Source organism: Zophobas morio, unplaced genomic scaffold (genome assembly GCF_036711695.1).
Source record: "Zophobas morio isolate AGI-343-1 ecotype UQ-CSIRO unplaced genomic scaffold, CSIRO_AGI_Zmor_V1 ptg000024l, whole genome shotgun sequence".
NCBI lineage: Eukaryota > Metazoa > Arthropoda > Insecta > Coleoptera > Tenebrionidae > Zophobas > Zophobas morio.
The window spans coordinates 11,132,198-11,149,560 of NW_026972129.1; the positions used below are offsets into that span (position 1 = coordinate 11,132,198).

The window sequence follows — 17,363 nt, forward strand, 5'->3', positions numbered from 1 at the left end:
TCGCAGTGGGTCACACAGCTGTATGACATCACATGCCAACGATCGATATGACGAGGTGTTCAGGTGAACCTTTGCATTTTCAAACAATGATTTCCTACGTTTTTGCAGAATGTGATCAATTCACGTGAAATAGTAATGTTCAGCACATATTTGAAAATGTAATTAATGTAACAAACATACTGTCGAATACATACTGGAAAGGATGGACCTATAATACTGCAAAACGAGCATGAAGTATTATAGTTTTTTCTATGTACACATATACTATTTAGCCACCAAAAATGTGCATCAACAGGCTTATTGCAAAAGCTGTATTATAAATATTTTTTTATATGTAAAATAGTTAAAACGATAAACACAAAAAACCATTGTTTTGTAAATAAACCTCAAATGCTAATTGTTTCTAGTTCCAGATTTGTCGGAAGATACCTCCTTCACGCTGTGTAAATAGTTATGTAACGGGTTCAATACACCCGACTCGTGCACCAAAAACAATACCTGCAATGCTACGTAAAGTGCTTTGAGTGCAACTACAGGTTCGTATGTACTTGAAGTGAAAGACATGTTAAGGCTAAACCTAAACCATTGACGTATAAATAAAATACCACAAGCGGGTCTGAAGTGACGTATTTTATCCAAACTTGCCGAACAAATAATACAGTGTGAAATACCTTTAGTAACGTTGTCCTGCATAAAATAAATTTGCAAATAAATATAGCACAGGATCAAATAGAAATGTCAAAATAAATACACTACGCCTAAAACATAAGGAAAATATTCGATGAAAAGAATTGCATAGGAATTGTATTTGGTAACACCTCTTAAGACTGGTCAAACAATATTCGCACGGTCTACACCCAAGAAACACACTTCAAATTATATAATGCTGTCGATATTTATTTTTTTTTGTTCTATTTTTATCAATTGCATGATTTTCACATGGTTGAAATTTTGAACTATTTTGATGTTCCAAATAGTGACACTGATATACAATTTATTACAACACTTTTTCTCCAGAATTTTAGGAAGATTAAAAGACCAATTTCTAAATATCAATTAAAACAAATCATGCTTAATAACATCCCATATAATTGTAAAAATTGGTATAAGGTTATTTCAACAGAACTTTTTTCGAAAAAATGATAAAATTTGATTATTTTTTTATGATAACTCCAGTAAGTTAAAATAAAAATACGTGTGTAATGGTAACGTACAGGTAAAAAATCATGCTCTGCGTGTTTGTAGTGAGTTTGTTCACTAGAAAATTTTGTAATGACGTCATCAACATATTAGCAAGGACACATACATCAGTTTGAATAGATGCAGTGTAATACTAATAGCAATATACTGTATTCCCAAATTTTCGGAAAAATGGGGTGACCGGTTCTTGATTTGACTAATAAAATAAACTGATTCATTCATTAATTTTTTTTTTAATATGAATGCAAGTGTAGACCCATAATATTTTTCATATGTTTAGGATTTATTTGGCAAATTTCTGAAATGATGTCATTACTTTTTGGGGGGGAAACGGCTTCCCACGATTTCTATAACCTTTAACGTTTGCAAGTTTTTTCAAAAATTTGAATGTCTAGGTAAAAATCAATACGGATTCATAAACCACAGATGTAGGAGTATGTTAAAATTTTAGATGGAACATTTTGAGGTGACGTCGTAACATTGTTGGTGGGGTTGATCCCACAAATTTTGGTTAGCGTTCGACCATTTGTTCGTACACATTTTGACAATCGATCCAGTAGTTTCAAAGATTGGCGAATAAAAATCGACACAGACGAGACCCCAGACACAGATGGACAGGTGGAAATGAGAGGCCTATTGTTTCATACTGGTGTTTCGTTACTTAGAATCAGTACTAAAACTACGCCAGTTTTGTACTCGGTGAAAACGCCTAGTACTTACGTCCTAAGTAGATGTATAAGGTAACGTAATAATTGTATAATTCTTCAGAATTGAGGCAAATTACATATTTATTGATTCTCTAAAACTTTAGAGTCATGAAACGTCTAAAAAACATGAAAGTAGCCATTCGCCATATGCACACTATTGCAATCCTCCTTTAGCTTACGCACGTGAAGTAAAAATAGAGAAATTACTGCGAAACACAAGAAATATCGCACTTCAGGCACAACTGCAATAAAACTTTGTTCAATATATTTTGCGATGACGCCATCAGTTTTGTTGTAGATATTTCTTGTAACATAAATCATAAAGTTCGCACGTCAGACTTTTTGCGAAAAAAAAAAATGAAACTTGGTGTTGCCAACAGAGTGAAAAAAAATTGGTCTTCGACTGAACTTGAAGTACAATCCAATAAATCTCGCTTCTTTGAAAAATTATCCCAAATTTTTATTTTCTGATAACCTTTAAATAGTGAAAACGGAAAAGACTGTATTATTATCAGTGTACATGCTTAACTTCGATTGTATATATTTATGTATCGAAAGAATGTCACATAAAAATTTGTTTGATTTGAATGAGTTGTCTCCTCAAAACACAGGACTAAAACAATTAATTAAGCCACAATGGAACAACATATTTTGAACATGATTTTTATTCTTATTTGATCATAATTAAATAAAGACGTGGTTATTGTCGCAATTTCTAGAAAATGAAGTTCTTAATTTGATCAATAAAAAATTTGTCGAATGCTATAAGTAGACTCCTACAAATCCAGCTCTTTAAAAAATTATAAAATCTGATTTTACGATTTTCGTTTTGTGATAACCTCTGTGAAGTAAAAATCAGTGGCATAAATAACACTGCCACAGCCCCTGCGCCGGACGGACAATGTAAAGTAAATTTAAAGCACACAACTAACGGGATAAAATGTCCTTCAGCACTAGATAATAACAATCTGAAATTCAAGTGTTTATTTATGTTTATACATCGAAAGAAGAATGTCAGTAGAAATTAGTTTGATTTGAATGAGTTTTTGTTCTCAACACAGAGGACTAAAATTATTAATTAAACCACAACGAACAAAATGTTATAAGTATTATCATTCTAGGGTGAGTCGTTCTTAATTTGACCAATAAAAATTTGTGATAACGTCATCAACATGGATAATACTAGTCACAGCACAAAGGAAAAGTAGTCACATCGCATTACCAGTGCAAGGAAAAAAAAGGGAAAGGGCCAAGTTCGGCATCGAACCAACGACTGCAGGTCTCCAGTTCTCCGAGAAAGCTACTGAACCATTAAGCCACAAGCAGTTATATTCCGTGCATATAACGTTATTATGCCTTGCGAATGTTTTTGCGAAAATTTGAACGTTTAGCGAAAAAACTGGAAGCAGATTCGTACACTACATAAACCAATTTTTGTCGAAGTACTTACTTCATTTACAAAAAACTTAATTTTTATTCCTTCGATATTTTTTAGAAAATCAGAAATATTTTTTCCCTCGTGTAAACCCAATCCGGGAACATACAGTACTTATTTTTATTTATATTTAACATTTATCTTCAAACTAATTCTTGCTGCTCAATCTATTATTTACTAAACGCGACTTTTACTTCCCGAGCGTATGCTAAGGAAATATTGTAGTAGGGTCCATCCCACGAATTTCATGTTTTCTCGACGTTTCATGACCCCTAGAGTACGAAACAATAGGGTCTCCGGTTTTCATCTGTCTGTGTTGATTTTTATTACACAGATAATCTCCGAAACTACTGAACCGATTGTTGTCAAATTTTAGGAATATCGTGTACATGATGCAAGGCTAACCAAAATTTGCCTAATCATCCCCACCAACAATGTAATGACGTCACCTCAAAATGGTGCATAGTAAATGCGATTTAAATTTTATAAGAGAACAAATTCCTACACATGTAGTTTATGAATTCGTATTGATTCTACAGCGACCCTATTATGACATGTACTTCGTTTCGCTATAATATATAATACATAACCAATTTAAATTCGCGGACATTATTATTATCCACTGACCACCTGTGGCAACAATTTAAATTGGCCTAGATTAAACAATAGAGATATATTTTGATTACGGTCTGTATACAATTTCATTCACCAGTTCTTATTAAACATTTACCGGCACTTTACAAAGACCCATAAAATGTAGGCTATATAGATAGAACTGGGCGATTTTTTATCAACATATTTCCAGCAAACTCTATTAGTAAAACAAATATAACAACAAGAATTAACAACTGCAAAAATCTTTATTAAATAAATGCTAAATTAACCTTCAAACAGACTTATATACATAGTTGTAAACATTATTTTTTATCGTCGGTTGAACTGAATAAAACTCAATTTTATTTGTAATACGTATGCAGCAAATCTCATTAAATAAAGATGCCGAGAAAGTGCATTAACAATCATTTTCATGGTCATGAAGATTATAATTAAATTTCTACTAATCTAATTTCTTGGTGTTGTCATTTTCTTGTTGAAACTAAAATTGCCTTTGTATTAATAAGTCATGTCGCATTATTTATTTTTTGTCAAAAAGTAGCACTATATTTATACAAATTCCGACACCGTATCTAACAAATATTTAGTTGTTTGGTTTACAAAATAAGCACCGGAAGAAAATAAGGTCAGTACTATTATACTGCAAATTTCGAGTATGCAATTATGTGAGAGAGTGCAATGTAACCAATAATAATCAGACAAGGTAAAAATGAAAGTAGTAATTTCCATGTTTTACTGTGGCTTTAACGGACCTTATAATGAAATGGCAAGAGATGCCATCACGACCGTAGAACACACTTTCTGCTGAAAAAAATATCCAGACAATGCATTTTAGAAACATCTCTATATCGCTTCCTGTTCTTGTTCCTTTTTATCGAAGTTCCAAAAAAATGTGACAGTTTGCGTCTTAATTGAAAGAATATACAGATCCGATTTTCTAAAAACTCTCTGTCTATTTTTAAAATTAACTACAACTACACTTAATCTTTATACATCAATTCATTCAAGAGTGATATAAATAATTCACTTTTAGTTTTCCTTTTGTCTTAACAGCTTAATGCTGAGAAAAAATTTTTAGTTAGACCAATAACAGATATTATTAGTGGCTATACAGACACAGTTTTGTTAATTAATTAGATTCTACAACTTTAACTAAAACAGCCATGACTTACACACCTGGCTCGTCAAACGACTAATCAAAAGTCACCATACAATGATAGTTGATTAACTAAACGTCTTTATACACACGACCTGGGGTTAGTCAAAGCGTTCGCCCTACGCCTCTAACGACTTCGGTTTGCAATTATTGCACTGAAAAATTCTTACATATTACGCATCATCACACACAGGTAAGTAAGATTCACATACTGATCGCTTCGATCCTCATATGCGAATAACTTTGTTTCAACACGTTACACACCAATGAGTTTTCGGATTCACTCCATAACCGACATACCAAAATACGTGGTGAAAAATTGCATGAGTAGCGATTTTTGAATCACAGCTTCGTTTGCTTCTGAAGTATCAAACCAGAGGTAGAAAAAGAAAAAACAACTCGAAAAAGAGTAATCACACAGCTAAAAATAAAAGTTATCCGGTAAACAGTTTTTAGTAAAGCTCGAAGGATGGGATGCAGTTTATGAGTGGCAGAATTTTTTTATTTCTGGAAGGGTGACCACACATAGTTAAAAGTTTTTCTTAAGTGACTGACAGAATAATAAAATTGATTCGATGAATTGAAAAATGATGAATAAAACAACTTTGTCGTCATAGAGAATGACAAATAGTTTTAGAAATTACCGTAAGTAATATAAAACGTGGTGACTGTAATTACCCGAAATCTCATCTAAAACGTCGAGTTTTGTTTGTAATAGAAATCATGTTAGTAGTGTAAAGCGTTTATTCTGCATATGCATATCAAGTGATACATTTGTAGCAAAATCTGCCACAAGAGCATTAAAAACGAAAACGAATCTACAACTCGTACTTCTTTTTAGTATTAATTCATACTCGTTGGACAACATACCATTTCCATTAAAACTGTATGTCGACGACTACTTTAGCTCCAATTTTAACGCCTGAGAGCATTTCACAAGTTAAGAATTAGTCTAGAACTCACCAACATTAAATCTGTGTATATACCTATAAGTCCGCAACAACTTCTTTTCTGTATTTTTCTTTATTATTATATTTTTAATATCTACATGAGTGTCAGCAATGTTTAGCGTATTTAACCCCTAACGTAATACTTCTGCGTAATTCGATTTTTTCGAAAACAAAATGATCCGAACCATTATTCGGCTTCGTGTATTCAGCTTTGAATTCAATGACATTATCGTAACAGGAAACAAAAAAACACGATATTGTTCCATTTACAACATACAATTAGAACCAAGTCATGTTTACTCCAAAACAACAAACATCATCCAAGGGCTCTTCCAACAAACAAGAATATAAACATAAATAATAGCCACAAAGAAATTGCGTTTCAAACTTGAACTTTAACGAAGCTAATAACATTGATGTTTAATACATTACCTTAACTTAAAGTAATATAAATCCGGAATACACTTTACCTTACTTTATACAATCATATAAATAAACATTATAATGTGAACAGACTTCACTAATTTGCACGCAGTCATGCCAAAATCTAAGGAACAGTGAGCAAATAATTAGGTTTAAACATGTATTGTAAATGTTCTGCTGCTATTATTTGCAGATACACGAAAAACGACATCTGTTTGTTGCATTAACAAAATTGCAGCAGTTGTAACAATTATTATTATTAGAGCTTCAAAAATCGATTTCTGAATTCAGTAAATCCACAAACGCCAAAACCTGGAAAATACCCAGTCGTCTGCTTTTCGCAAAATAACCCGATTATGTATCGCAAGTGCATCAAACGTTCAAAATTGTCAAAACAAGCCGAAATATAGCTTAGAACATAAATTTCTACAACAATAAGATTTCTGGCTAAAATTTGAAGATTTTCTTGGTATTTTCGAGCGGACTGGGTGCAGGAAACGCTAGAAATCATACTAAAAGAGAACTTCAAAAGTTAGATTTCTGAAGTTTTTGAACGAATTTTCAACAAATAAAATAATCATATTGATGTGCACGGTGGGTTAACAGTGTCAACTGTAATTCTATAAAAAAAAAAAAAAAATTAAAACGCCGTGCACGTTCACTTTGAAGTTTCTTCAACATACGTGTATTACTCGAAAAAAATTTGTTTCTAATTAATATAGATATGTTTTTTATATGAAGATATTCGAAACGTGTAAGTGTAGTAACTAATAATCAACGTCATTGATGTACTCATTCATTCCAACAAACGTTGTAGGGCATACTATGAACTTGTGCCTTTTTTCATGTTTTTCTTTCAATAAAATTAATTTAGAACTCAAAGCACTGGCATACACAATGTCAACATCAAACAGCAAAAACGAGTCTGATAATTTTTTTGACAAGATACCTGAAAACAATTTCGCACCCACTTGGAAATAAAATAATTTGGTGTGCAATATGTATCACCACAACAAATTAAACAAAAGAAAAATAGAAAAAATCTACAAAAAATAAAAATTGGTCTAAGGCTATTTAGACACAACTTCTCTCGCTCCTGAAATACACTCCAACAAATCCAGCTTCTTCCATAAATTTTAAAATTTAATTTTACGAAATTTTGTGTATTTTATAACACCTCCTAAAAACATAGATAATACCAGTCACAGCGTAAAAAATGACCCATGAAGAAATCGAACCTCTGCGTGCTGCCTGTTATCAGTTCGATGAGATTACAATACCATCGCACCGTTATGCTCGGGTTGCTCTTATATTATATAATTTGGATTTTTTTAGAAAAATCTAAATGCCTAGGGTAAAAACTCAAGGCGGATTCATACACCACAAGTAGAGGAGATGACCAACTTTTAACTTTCGCCATTACGATGCCGTTGACTTTGGGTTTTCAACAAATCAAATTATGGTAGTGTGCAGTGCTGCCAACTTTGAAGGAAAATCCCCTGAATTAGGGAGGACATTTTTCTGGTTGACAGCACTAATTCCAAGAAAATCAAATTTTGATAGAAATAATGAGGTCCACTAATATTAAGCCATTTAATCACCTGTTCACCGAAACCGTCATATTTTAAATAGCTGCCATCATTTTCTCGACGTTTAAATCAACAAGATTTATTGCTATTCGTCTCAAAAACAGATTAGGTATTATAACTACATGCTTACATTTGCCCTTTTTTTTAAATATGTGTAATCTTCTTTTCACAACAAGAAAAATAAAACATATTTAAAATTGTAAATTTTTGTAGGAAAGTATCGATTTTGCAATTAGGTTCCGCCCCTCGGTCTGACAACGAATGAAAAATTCATCAAGATTGAGACCGAGACGGATTGATGGGGCTTCTCTTATAGTTTTCTTTTTCAATTAACACATTTCGTTTTCTTTGGATAACACGATTACTTAGGAACATATTTCACATGGTAGTTTCTCGTAGAAAAATAAGGATTTTACAATTAAGCTCCGCCCCTCGGCTTACAACGAATAAAAAAATCATCAAAATTGAGATAGGGCTGCTGGGCGGGGCTTATATTTTCCTTTTTTTTTTTTCTTAATATACATGTCCATCTTTTCACAACAAGAAACTTAAAACATGGTTAAAATGGTACATTTTTGCAAGGAAATATGGATTTTGCAATTATGAGGCGGAGCCTAAAACATGTTTAAAGTTTCATGTTGTGAAAAGAAGTCTACACATATTCAAACAAAAAGGCAAAATGGAAGCCCGCCCACCCGCCCTATCTCATTTGTGATTTTTTTTTTTTATTCGGAGCTTAACTGCAAAATACTCATTTCTTTACAAAAAATTAAAAACATGTTTTTGAGTATCGTGTTGTTCAAAGAATACTATGTGTATTAAGAAAAAGACAAAATATAAACCCCGGCCACCCACCCCATCTGAATTGTGATCATTTTTTTTAATTCTTAGAAATTCAGAACAGGTTTAAAATGGTAAATTTTTGTAAAGGAATATGGATTTTGCAATTAGGCTCCGCCCCTAGGTCTGCCAACGAATGAAAACTTCATTACTATTTAGATAAGGGCAGGTATGGCTTTAATTTTTTCTTAATATACGTAGTATGTATTCTTTGAATAACACGATATTCAAAAACATGTCTTACATGGTAATTTCTTGTCGAGAAATAATAAGGAATTTATAATTGAATTCCGCTCTTTTGGCTCTCAACGATTAAAAAAAATCATCACAATTGAGATAGGGCGGGTGGGCGGGGCTTATATTTTGCGTTTTTTCTTAATATACGTAGTCGTCTTTTCAGAACAAGAAACTTGAACCATGTTTAACCTGGTAAATTCTTGTAAACAAATATGGATCTTGCAATTAAACCCCGCGCCTCAATCTGACAACGAACGAAAAATTCATCACAATTGGGAATTGAGATCGGGGCGGGTATGGGTGGAGAATAATCTTTGCCTTTATTTTTTTCTTAATATACACAGCATTCTTTGAACAACACGACACTCAAAAACCTGTTTTTAATTTCTCGTAGAGAAATAAGGATTTTGCAGTTAAAACTCCGCCCCCTTGGTTCACGACGAATGAAAGAAAAATCATCACAATTGAGATAGGGTGGGTGGGCGGGGCTACATTTTTCCTTTTGTTCTTAATATGTGTAGACTTATTTCGACAACAAGAAACTTAAAATATGTGTAAAATTGTAAATTTTTGTAGTAATCAACTTAAATCATCCACTTTTCTTCTACAACCCCTTTAAAACAGGCAAAAGTTGAATATCAAAGTTACTATCAACGGCAACTTGGCAACGTCAACAGTAAGTTTATAAATCCCACTTCATTCACATTTGTGCTAGCATGTTGACCAGTTCACTTAAGTTTATGTTATCTTATTTTGATGACTCACCATGTTGAACTTAAAATAATCCGTCTCTACTTGTGATTTTATAAAATTTAAATGGCAAAATTTTGCGTAATAAAACGTCAAGAAAACATGAAAGTAGCCCTTCGTCTCATGGACCTTATTACAATACTTCCTTAGCATAAGCTCGGAAAGTAACAACGTTGAAACTTATGTATATATTCCGAACAGTTCTAAAATTGTAACCAGGCACGAAATTCAATTTAATTACGGATAACGGTGCCTCCGATTTTATTTAAAATTTGATGCGATTTTGGTATACGGAACAAGCAAACTTTACTATGAATTTGTAATAAAACAAACAGAGGAATCAAGAGTATTACGGTGATTAGACTCTCAATTTTCTCAATTTTTTAAATTAAATTAATATTAAAGGAAAACTATATGAATGTATATATTTACATCATATGAAAGGTGCCATATGTAAACATGCAGCCATTAACTTAATGGGCACATGTTTACTCTTTAAAAGATCGATACGTAACAAAATACAACAAAAACATTTAATTTATAATACAAACAGTTGTATTTGTAAATACACCAAGGGTTGAAAGTGCATTTTTGCAGATCGAACATGAAATTCATTGACACCCAACTTTAAACATACGATGTATACATATTTTTTTGTACATCGCTTTCAAAATGAATACACAATTCATTATTCTCAACGTACATAAATTTATCTTAGTTTGCAGTCGCATATATGCATATAAGAAAGAATAAAACTACAAAGAAATCATAAGTGAAAAATTTATGTTCAATTATTATTATGAGTCAAAAGTGAGGCTGAACTGTTAAAATTTAAAATTCATATAATATAATGGTGCAATATTAAGAAAAAGAAATTTGTATCTTTTCAGTAGATCATAGTTGATAATTTTAATGACCTCCTTATTTTAGTTACATTTGACACGTTTCAGTTAATTTTGGTGATATTAGAAAACATAATACGTGAAATTTTTAGAAAATATTCAACCACAGCTTTTATAAATGTACTTTTATGACTTTATTTTAAATAAAAAAAAAAAAAACAGTGTATTCGGGCGCATATATATTAGAACATTTGAACACATTACTTACTATGTCGTATTTTCAAAATGACTCTTTTAATACGGTTATCCGAAAAACTTTACGAATGATTGTATTTATGTATATTGTGTGCATAGCCTACTTCAAACCTCCATTTTTTTTTTAGTTCTGAAAAATTGTGAAAATGTAACCAAATACAACGTCCAGTTAAAGTTATATTTACCAAGACATGTTTTTTATTTTTATTTTATTTATTTTGAACATTAAAATTACAAATCAAATAAGCAAGTGATATTAGCCGTCTGTGGAAAAAACCAGCTCTAATTCTTACTTAAAAAAAACTTTGTTCCATAATGTTACAAATGTTGATCAATTTTTTAAAATCTATTGTCTACTTTTAGTAGAACAGTACAAGCCAATCCAGTGTGACGAACAAACAAATCCAATAATAACTTAAATTTTGTTGTTATTCCAATTCGCCGGATATGTCAACAATCAATATAAGAAACAGAAGGAAATACAGCTTACATGATAACAAATATGAAAAAATTAATTAAAAAATAGCAAAATGGTAATCCACCTTGATTCCTACACACAAAACACAAATTTGTTGTTGTTGGTACATAATATTAGCGCTATGGTTGAGTAAATAAATTTAAATACCTTAACACTGTTGCGTCATTTAACAACAAAACCAAGAATCTACCGTTTAGCGACAGGTTGACCTGACCTGAAGAATAGTTTATATATTTTAAAGTGATGCAGATTGTATGTATTTAGACCTAGTCGTGGAAATTTGCTTAATAGTCAGATAAAAAACTACACGAAACCAGTCAATAATATTCAGGTTTATTATATTTGTAATTTTGAAAGAAATTCTTGTAGTCTGCATAATTGACAATGAGGAAGCTTAAGATACACGCCCTAGTTTTATTAGGAACTCATGAAAATTACACACACCTTCTACTTAATTCCAGAAACAATGTTGAAACAGTGATATCACTTATATATTGTTGTTCACCTCTGAATGTAAATGATTACATTCTTGTAGTAAAGATGAGAAATGCTGTACCTACTCACATTTAATATTTCCACAGCTCGTCCATTCACAAAATCGTCCAAATAATCCTATCTGATGTTTGAAACCATAATTGAACTTAAATTTTCAGTAACTATACTCGTCTTTTTTTATTCACTATGTGTTTTATTTACGGGTTGTTTTCTGGATTTAATTGTTTACAAATTGTAACACAACTCGATAGTCACAAACTGACAGATTTTGACATCATCGACAAACCGAAAACCGAATGAATAAATATGGGAGGGGATGCCCGATTAGAGAGCGACTTTGAATGGTAGTGTCCTCTGTAGCCATTGTCGTGAATAAAGTAGCTAATATTGATTCTGTAATGTTGGTTGCGTCGATATGTACATTTCAAAGGCCCTTATACTGTATCCATGCATAAATGAAAACGAAAAATGCATATTTTCCTTAAACAGAAGACACAACAAAGAAGGCTGTAAATTTAATTAGACAAATCTGCCCTTATCTTTAGAATATCAATATTTTCAATTTAGATATAATGTGCGATAGTCCCTAAATCAACATTACGATTTCGTTATATAAATAGTTATTATAAATACGGGATGACTAGCAGTGATTGAACCAAATTTTCGTGTTGGCAGTTCTGAATTATTGGCATCTATGCTAGTATGTCAATTCACAATTGTCAATTTTGACATGAGTACGCCTAAGAAACGTGTTAATTGGTTGAGACGATGGGGGCTGTTATATATGTCACTCTGGCAATCAGATATGCCATCATAAAATTTTAAATAGGTTGCCCACTTGTCAAAAAAACACCAACATTAATAGTCACTCGGCACGATAAAACATTTTTAAATATGTGTAACGTCGTAGAATATCACAAAAATACTCAATAGTAGACAACTATAAATCAGTTTCAATCATTTTGTCGTACAAAACAAAATAATTACGGAATTACAACAAAATATTGTTAAGTTGACATGGCCTCCTGGACAAGCAATATCTAACGAATTAATAAAATATAATGTATTTTTTTTAATTAATAAGTCCGTAATTGTTTTATTCAGTAGGACAACATGAACTAAAATGACTAAAATTATTAAAATACAGTAGTTAAATTTTTGTATATGCAACCAACAATATAGTTGAAAGTGCTGATATGTGATGAACGTATTTCTATTTTCCGCTCATTCTACCACAATTTTTTTTCGGTTCGCCTAACTTCAAGTTCTGCTTTTTCCCTTTCTATAAAACATACATACGGTCTACATTTTTCTTCGCCTAATTTCCGTTCAGCACAAATGGCGTTTGCCTTTTACGTAGGGATTCTCGAAAAGTCTTTGAATAGCGTAGGCTTTGGATATATTTTCCATTTCTTTAGTTAAACTTAACCCGGCAAATTCAAACTTGTCAATTTAAATCTGTCGTTAAGTTTTTTGATTCCCTACTCATAAATTATGGGTTGCCTAGAGTAAAGGGGCGAAAACAGCAATAGAAGATTCCATGGCGACAAAAAGTTTATTTTAAATTCGTTGTTCTTAGCCTTAAATCATTTGATACATCTTCGATTTATTGACGTTGACATTGTTTTGTAAGGTTTACCGGTTTAATCAAAGAAATGAAAAATATTTCCATAGCTTTTCTTAATCTGAAAATTTTTTCATCACCTGCTACATATTAAAATGTGATAAATACACACTTTTCAGAATTTTCGTGTTAGCGTGTTGATTGTACAGTAGTGGTCAACACAGATAAAAATTATGTAATGTTGTTATCCTCTTATCAGTACAGTCATTCTGTAAGTTATAATATTTTTTCTTCTTTAAAATTTCTGCAATTTGCGTTTAACCAACGGCGAATTTTTCTGAGAATCGCCGAAAATGCTTGATTTAAATGTCAATTTTTTCACTAACATTTAAAAATTTTCTTTGCTTAGCGGCCATGTTATACACTTTAAACATAAACGTTCTATGAATAATGTTTTCGAAGTTCATTCACACTAGACAAACAAAAGCACCCCAGCTTTGCTATTTGGGAAAAACCCATATTTATGACGAGCGGTGTGGGCAAAACAGATTGACAAGTTTTGTTAAATCATATTTGGTGTGGGGTTGAAGAGAGTTATGACCAGTTACTGAAAATCTGTTGCCCTCATGTTTACATTTTATTGTACAGTGTAATCTCGTGGCCGCTTTACCTGTTACCTCTCCGTTGTGAAGAGGTGATTTTACAAGAAAATAACTCAAAATCAGAGCTGTTCAGTACTTCAAGTAAAAGTAAGATAAAAGACTTGAAGTATTACTTCAAGTACTTTAAGTACTTCAAGTATTTTACTTGAAGTACTTTTATATTTAGGTACTTGGTAAGTACTTGGTATTTGGAGTATTTCTAAAATGTACTTGAGTTTAGTACTTTATTTTGCCAAGTACTTTACTTCAAATACTTCACTCAGTATTTTAAATACTCTTGAAGTACTTGAAGTAAGAAAGTGGAAACTTCAAATACTTTGGTCTCTATTTTACGAAGTTTTCACATCTCAAAATAGGGTCTGTTAAATACTTGAAGTTATTAATTCAGTTATTTGATTAGATGTGTCTTTATAGTAAAATCGTATTTGCTTCCTATGAGGTTATATTTTGATCTGTGATTATGGATATCTTATCCGCAATACGACGTATTTTTTATAGGTACTGCAGACGTCATAAATATGTCATTTGAGAGTGGATGACGACAGCAGAAGGGTCGGAGAACTCTGTAAAATTGTCAGCGATGAAAAGTTGTGAATATATGAATTTTATCAACTGGTCTGGAACTTAACTTTGCTGGTAGTTTTTCAGTACCTTCCCAGTAGAGTTCCCTCAAACATATAAGGCGTTTATGACTTCACACCAATTTGACTCCCATTATAATTCAATAGGCCGTCACAACCGGATGTCCTAAACCCGCTCACCGATACCTACCTGAAAAGACCTTTTCTGGTAAAAGCACAGGGCAGGACTGAGTTTTGCATTTACCGACAACTGCGCCTTCCGATTTTTTTATTTTAAGTAAAAACAAAGTAACTTTGTACTCAATCATTTTTTATTACAGCAAATTAGTTAGAATTTTGACATACACAACTATTTACTAATTAACTACTACTGCTTATTTATTGATCGAAATAGTCACTGTCATCATCACTCGACTCTTCTAAATTAACAATTAACGGTTTTAACAACCGTGCCCTGTACTGGTTTTTCCTGAATTTATTCTTCAAGAAGGCACTGTGTTTTGTAGTTTCTGCTATAAACCGCATTTCTATTTACAAATATATGTTTTCGGATCATCGGCAAAATTTTTTGCTACAATATTTCGAAAAGTATTTAAAAATAAATTGCTACAAAAATACTAATTAAATGGCCTATTATAATTTTTTTTATTTATTTGCCACTATTTAGTGTAAGACAATAATTTTAAAAAATTTTATTTATCTATGTATTTTTTATTAAAAAAAATTAAGCTTGATAAACCTGTTTTTATAATTTGTAAATAAATTTAGTTGTGTTATTACACTTCTTTTCAATTTTTGGAGGATATGCAACTGCATATCTCTGCATATATTAATAAAGTTACAGCATATTTGCATACTTTTCGCTCTCTAGTCATGTATTATTTTTAATATAACAGCAATATGAATGTACCCTCTGGATTTGAAACAAAGGACGGTGACATCGTCAAAATTATTTGATTTATGAAAAAACTTAGTGGACCAGTTTTACTTATTACAGATTTTATGTTTTTTGCTTTCAATATCTTAATAATATTTTCAAATGTGCAGAATAATGATTAAATAATTAAGGTACGGAAGAAACGTTAAAAATAAAATTACTCTTAGTCCGGTCCTTCGCGTCTCGGCCGTCCCTGGCACGTGGCATGGTTTACATTTACTAAGCTTTATGAAGGGTCGGCTGTAAAGTACAGTGAAACCTGTCTATGCCGGACTCTGCAGAAGGCGGAAAACTGCTTATCGCGGAAATTTTCCGCAGTCCCGTTTTTTCAAATACCCAATTTAATGTATTTTGGTCCGTACATTGATTAAATACATATAGATAGACCCATGCTATTGTTTGGAGCGAACAGGCCAACGGCCGGCGAACAAGAGATGGCGCACCAACAGTCGGCCGTCAAACGCCGGCGAAAAGCTTGGACACCAATCGCGCGCGTAGATAACCCAAATCACAGCAACAATACATTTAATAAAGCTACCACTCGACAGAGGGCGACGAAAACAATGTGTAAAAATCTCTTAGTAACCATTTATATAATTTGCAACGTTGCCAGATGAGCCTAGCACAACTTTGCCGTTATTTCTAGTCGAATAGATTTTATTTCGTTTAAAAGTTTCTGGTGAATAAATGGAATTATTATAATGAATAAACAATACAAACAAATTATTACTTGTTATTTTAAATACTTGTTAGTGTTGATGAAAACATAAATGGTAATTAAAGTTATTCTAAATACGGTCCGGTCCGGTAGCTCAAATTTTACAGTACGAGTGATATGTTTCAGGACGAGTAGGTAGCCGAGTCTTTAATTTCGAAACGAGTACTGCGAAAAGAGTTACCGGACGTATGTTGTTATCTATTTTATTTCATACTGTCAACATACTTTTTTATTCGATAAAATTATTATTATTTTGAGAAAAAATCCAAATCGAGTCACTTTTTCTGACATCGTTAGCAACCGCTCTTTGGTAAATGTTTTAATTTGTTTATTCGTGCAAATCAGCATCATATGTTTAAACACATAGTACTTATAACACTTTACAGGACTTATTGTTTTGTATAATCCGACTCGATGGACGAATGTTTTGTGCAATCCGTCTCGAAGGACCAATGTTTGTGCAACTCGGCTCGTCCTACCAGTATTTTTTGTAATCTGGTTGATACGACAAAGTGATACCGAATTGTACTTTGATATTGCTCCAATGACTTTTGTTTTATTGCGTGCGAGATAATAGACAGCGTTCGGTTTCGATGTTTAATACAGGACGGTTACAGAAATACTAAATTTACATTTGTATTTACAATAACAGGTAAAGCAAAAGAGACCCAAAAGGGTCAGTGGCCGCTTCCGGAAATGGAACACTTGTCCTTTTTGGCTCAATTTTATCGGACTTGTCCGTTTTTTTGATTTTACCGGAATAGTTCGATCCAGTAAAACGTCAAACTTGACATAGTATAAAGTAAAATAAATAAATTTTATTCAATTTTGACATGTAAACAAACGTTTATTTTGCCGTCAGTAGGCCACTAAAGCTTTGGTTTATCCGGTAGCACCATAAAATTTTTAAACCGCTAGCGAAATAAAAT

General features: G+C 32.1%; 2 protein-coding genes across 2 annotated transcripts in view; one reads left to right on the top strand and one right to left on the bottom strand.

Moving 5' to 3' along the window:
- Window positions 1–12,253, bottom strand: part of LOC135134856 (SNF-related serine/threonine-protein kinase) — a 46,537-nt gene extending 34,284 nt beyond the window's left edge. Inside the window, exon 1 of the mRNA XM_064063714.1 lies at window positions 12,042–12,253. The gene's annotated coding sequence lies outside the window, so the exon portion shown is untranslated. The remainder of the gene's footprint in view (window positions 1–12,041) is intronic.
- The window catches only part of LOC135135528 (15-hydroxyprostaglandin dehydrogenase [NAD(+)]-like), a 136,682-nt gene that overhangs the window by 49,080 nt on the left and 70,239 nt on the right, over window positions 1–17,363 (top strand). The gene's annotated exons all lie outside the window — the stretch shown is intronic.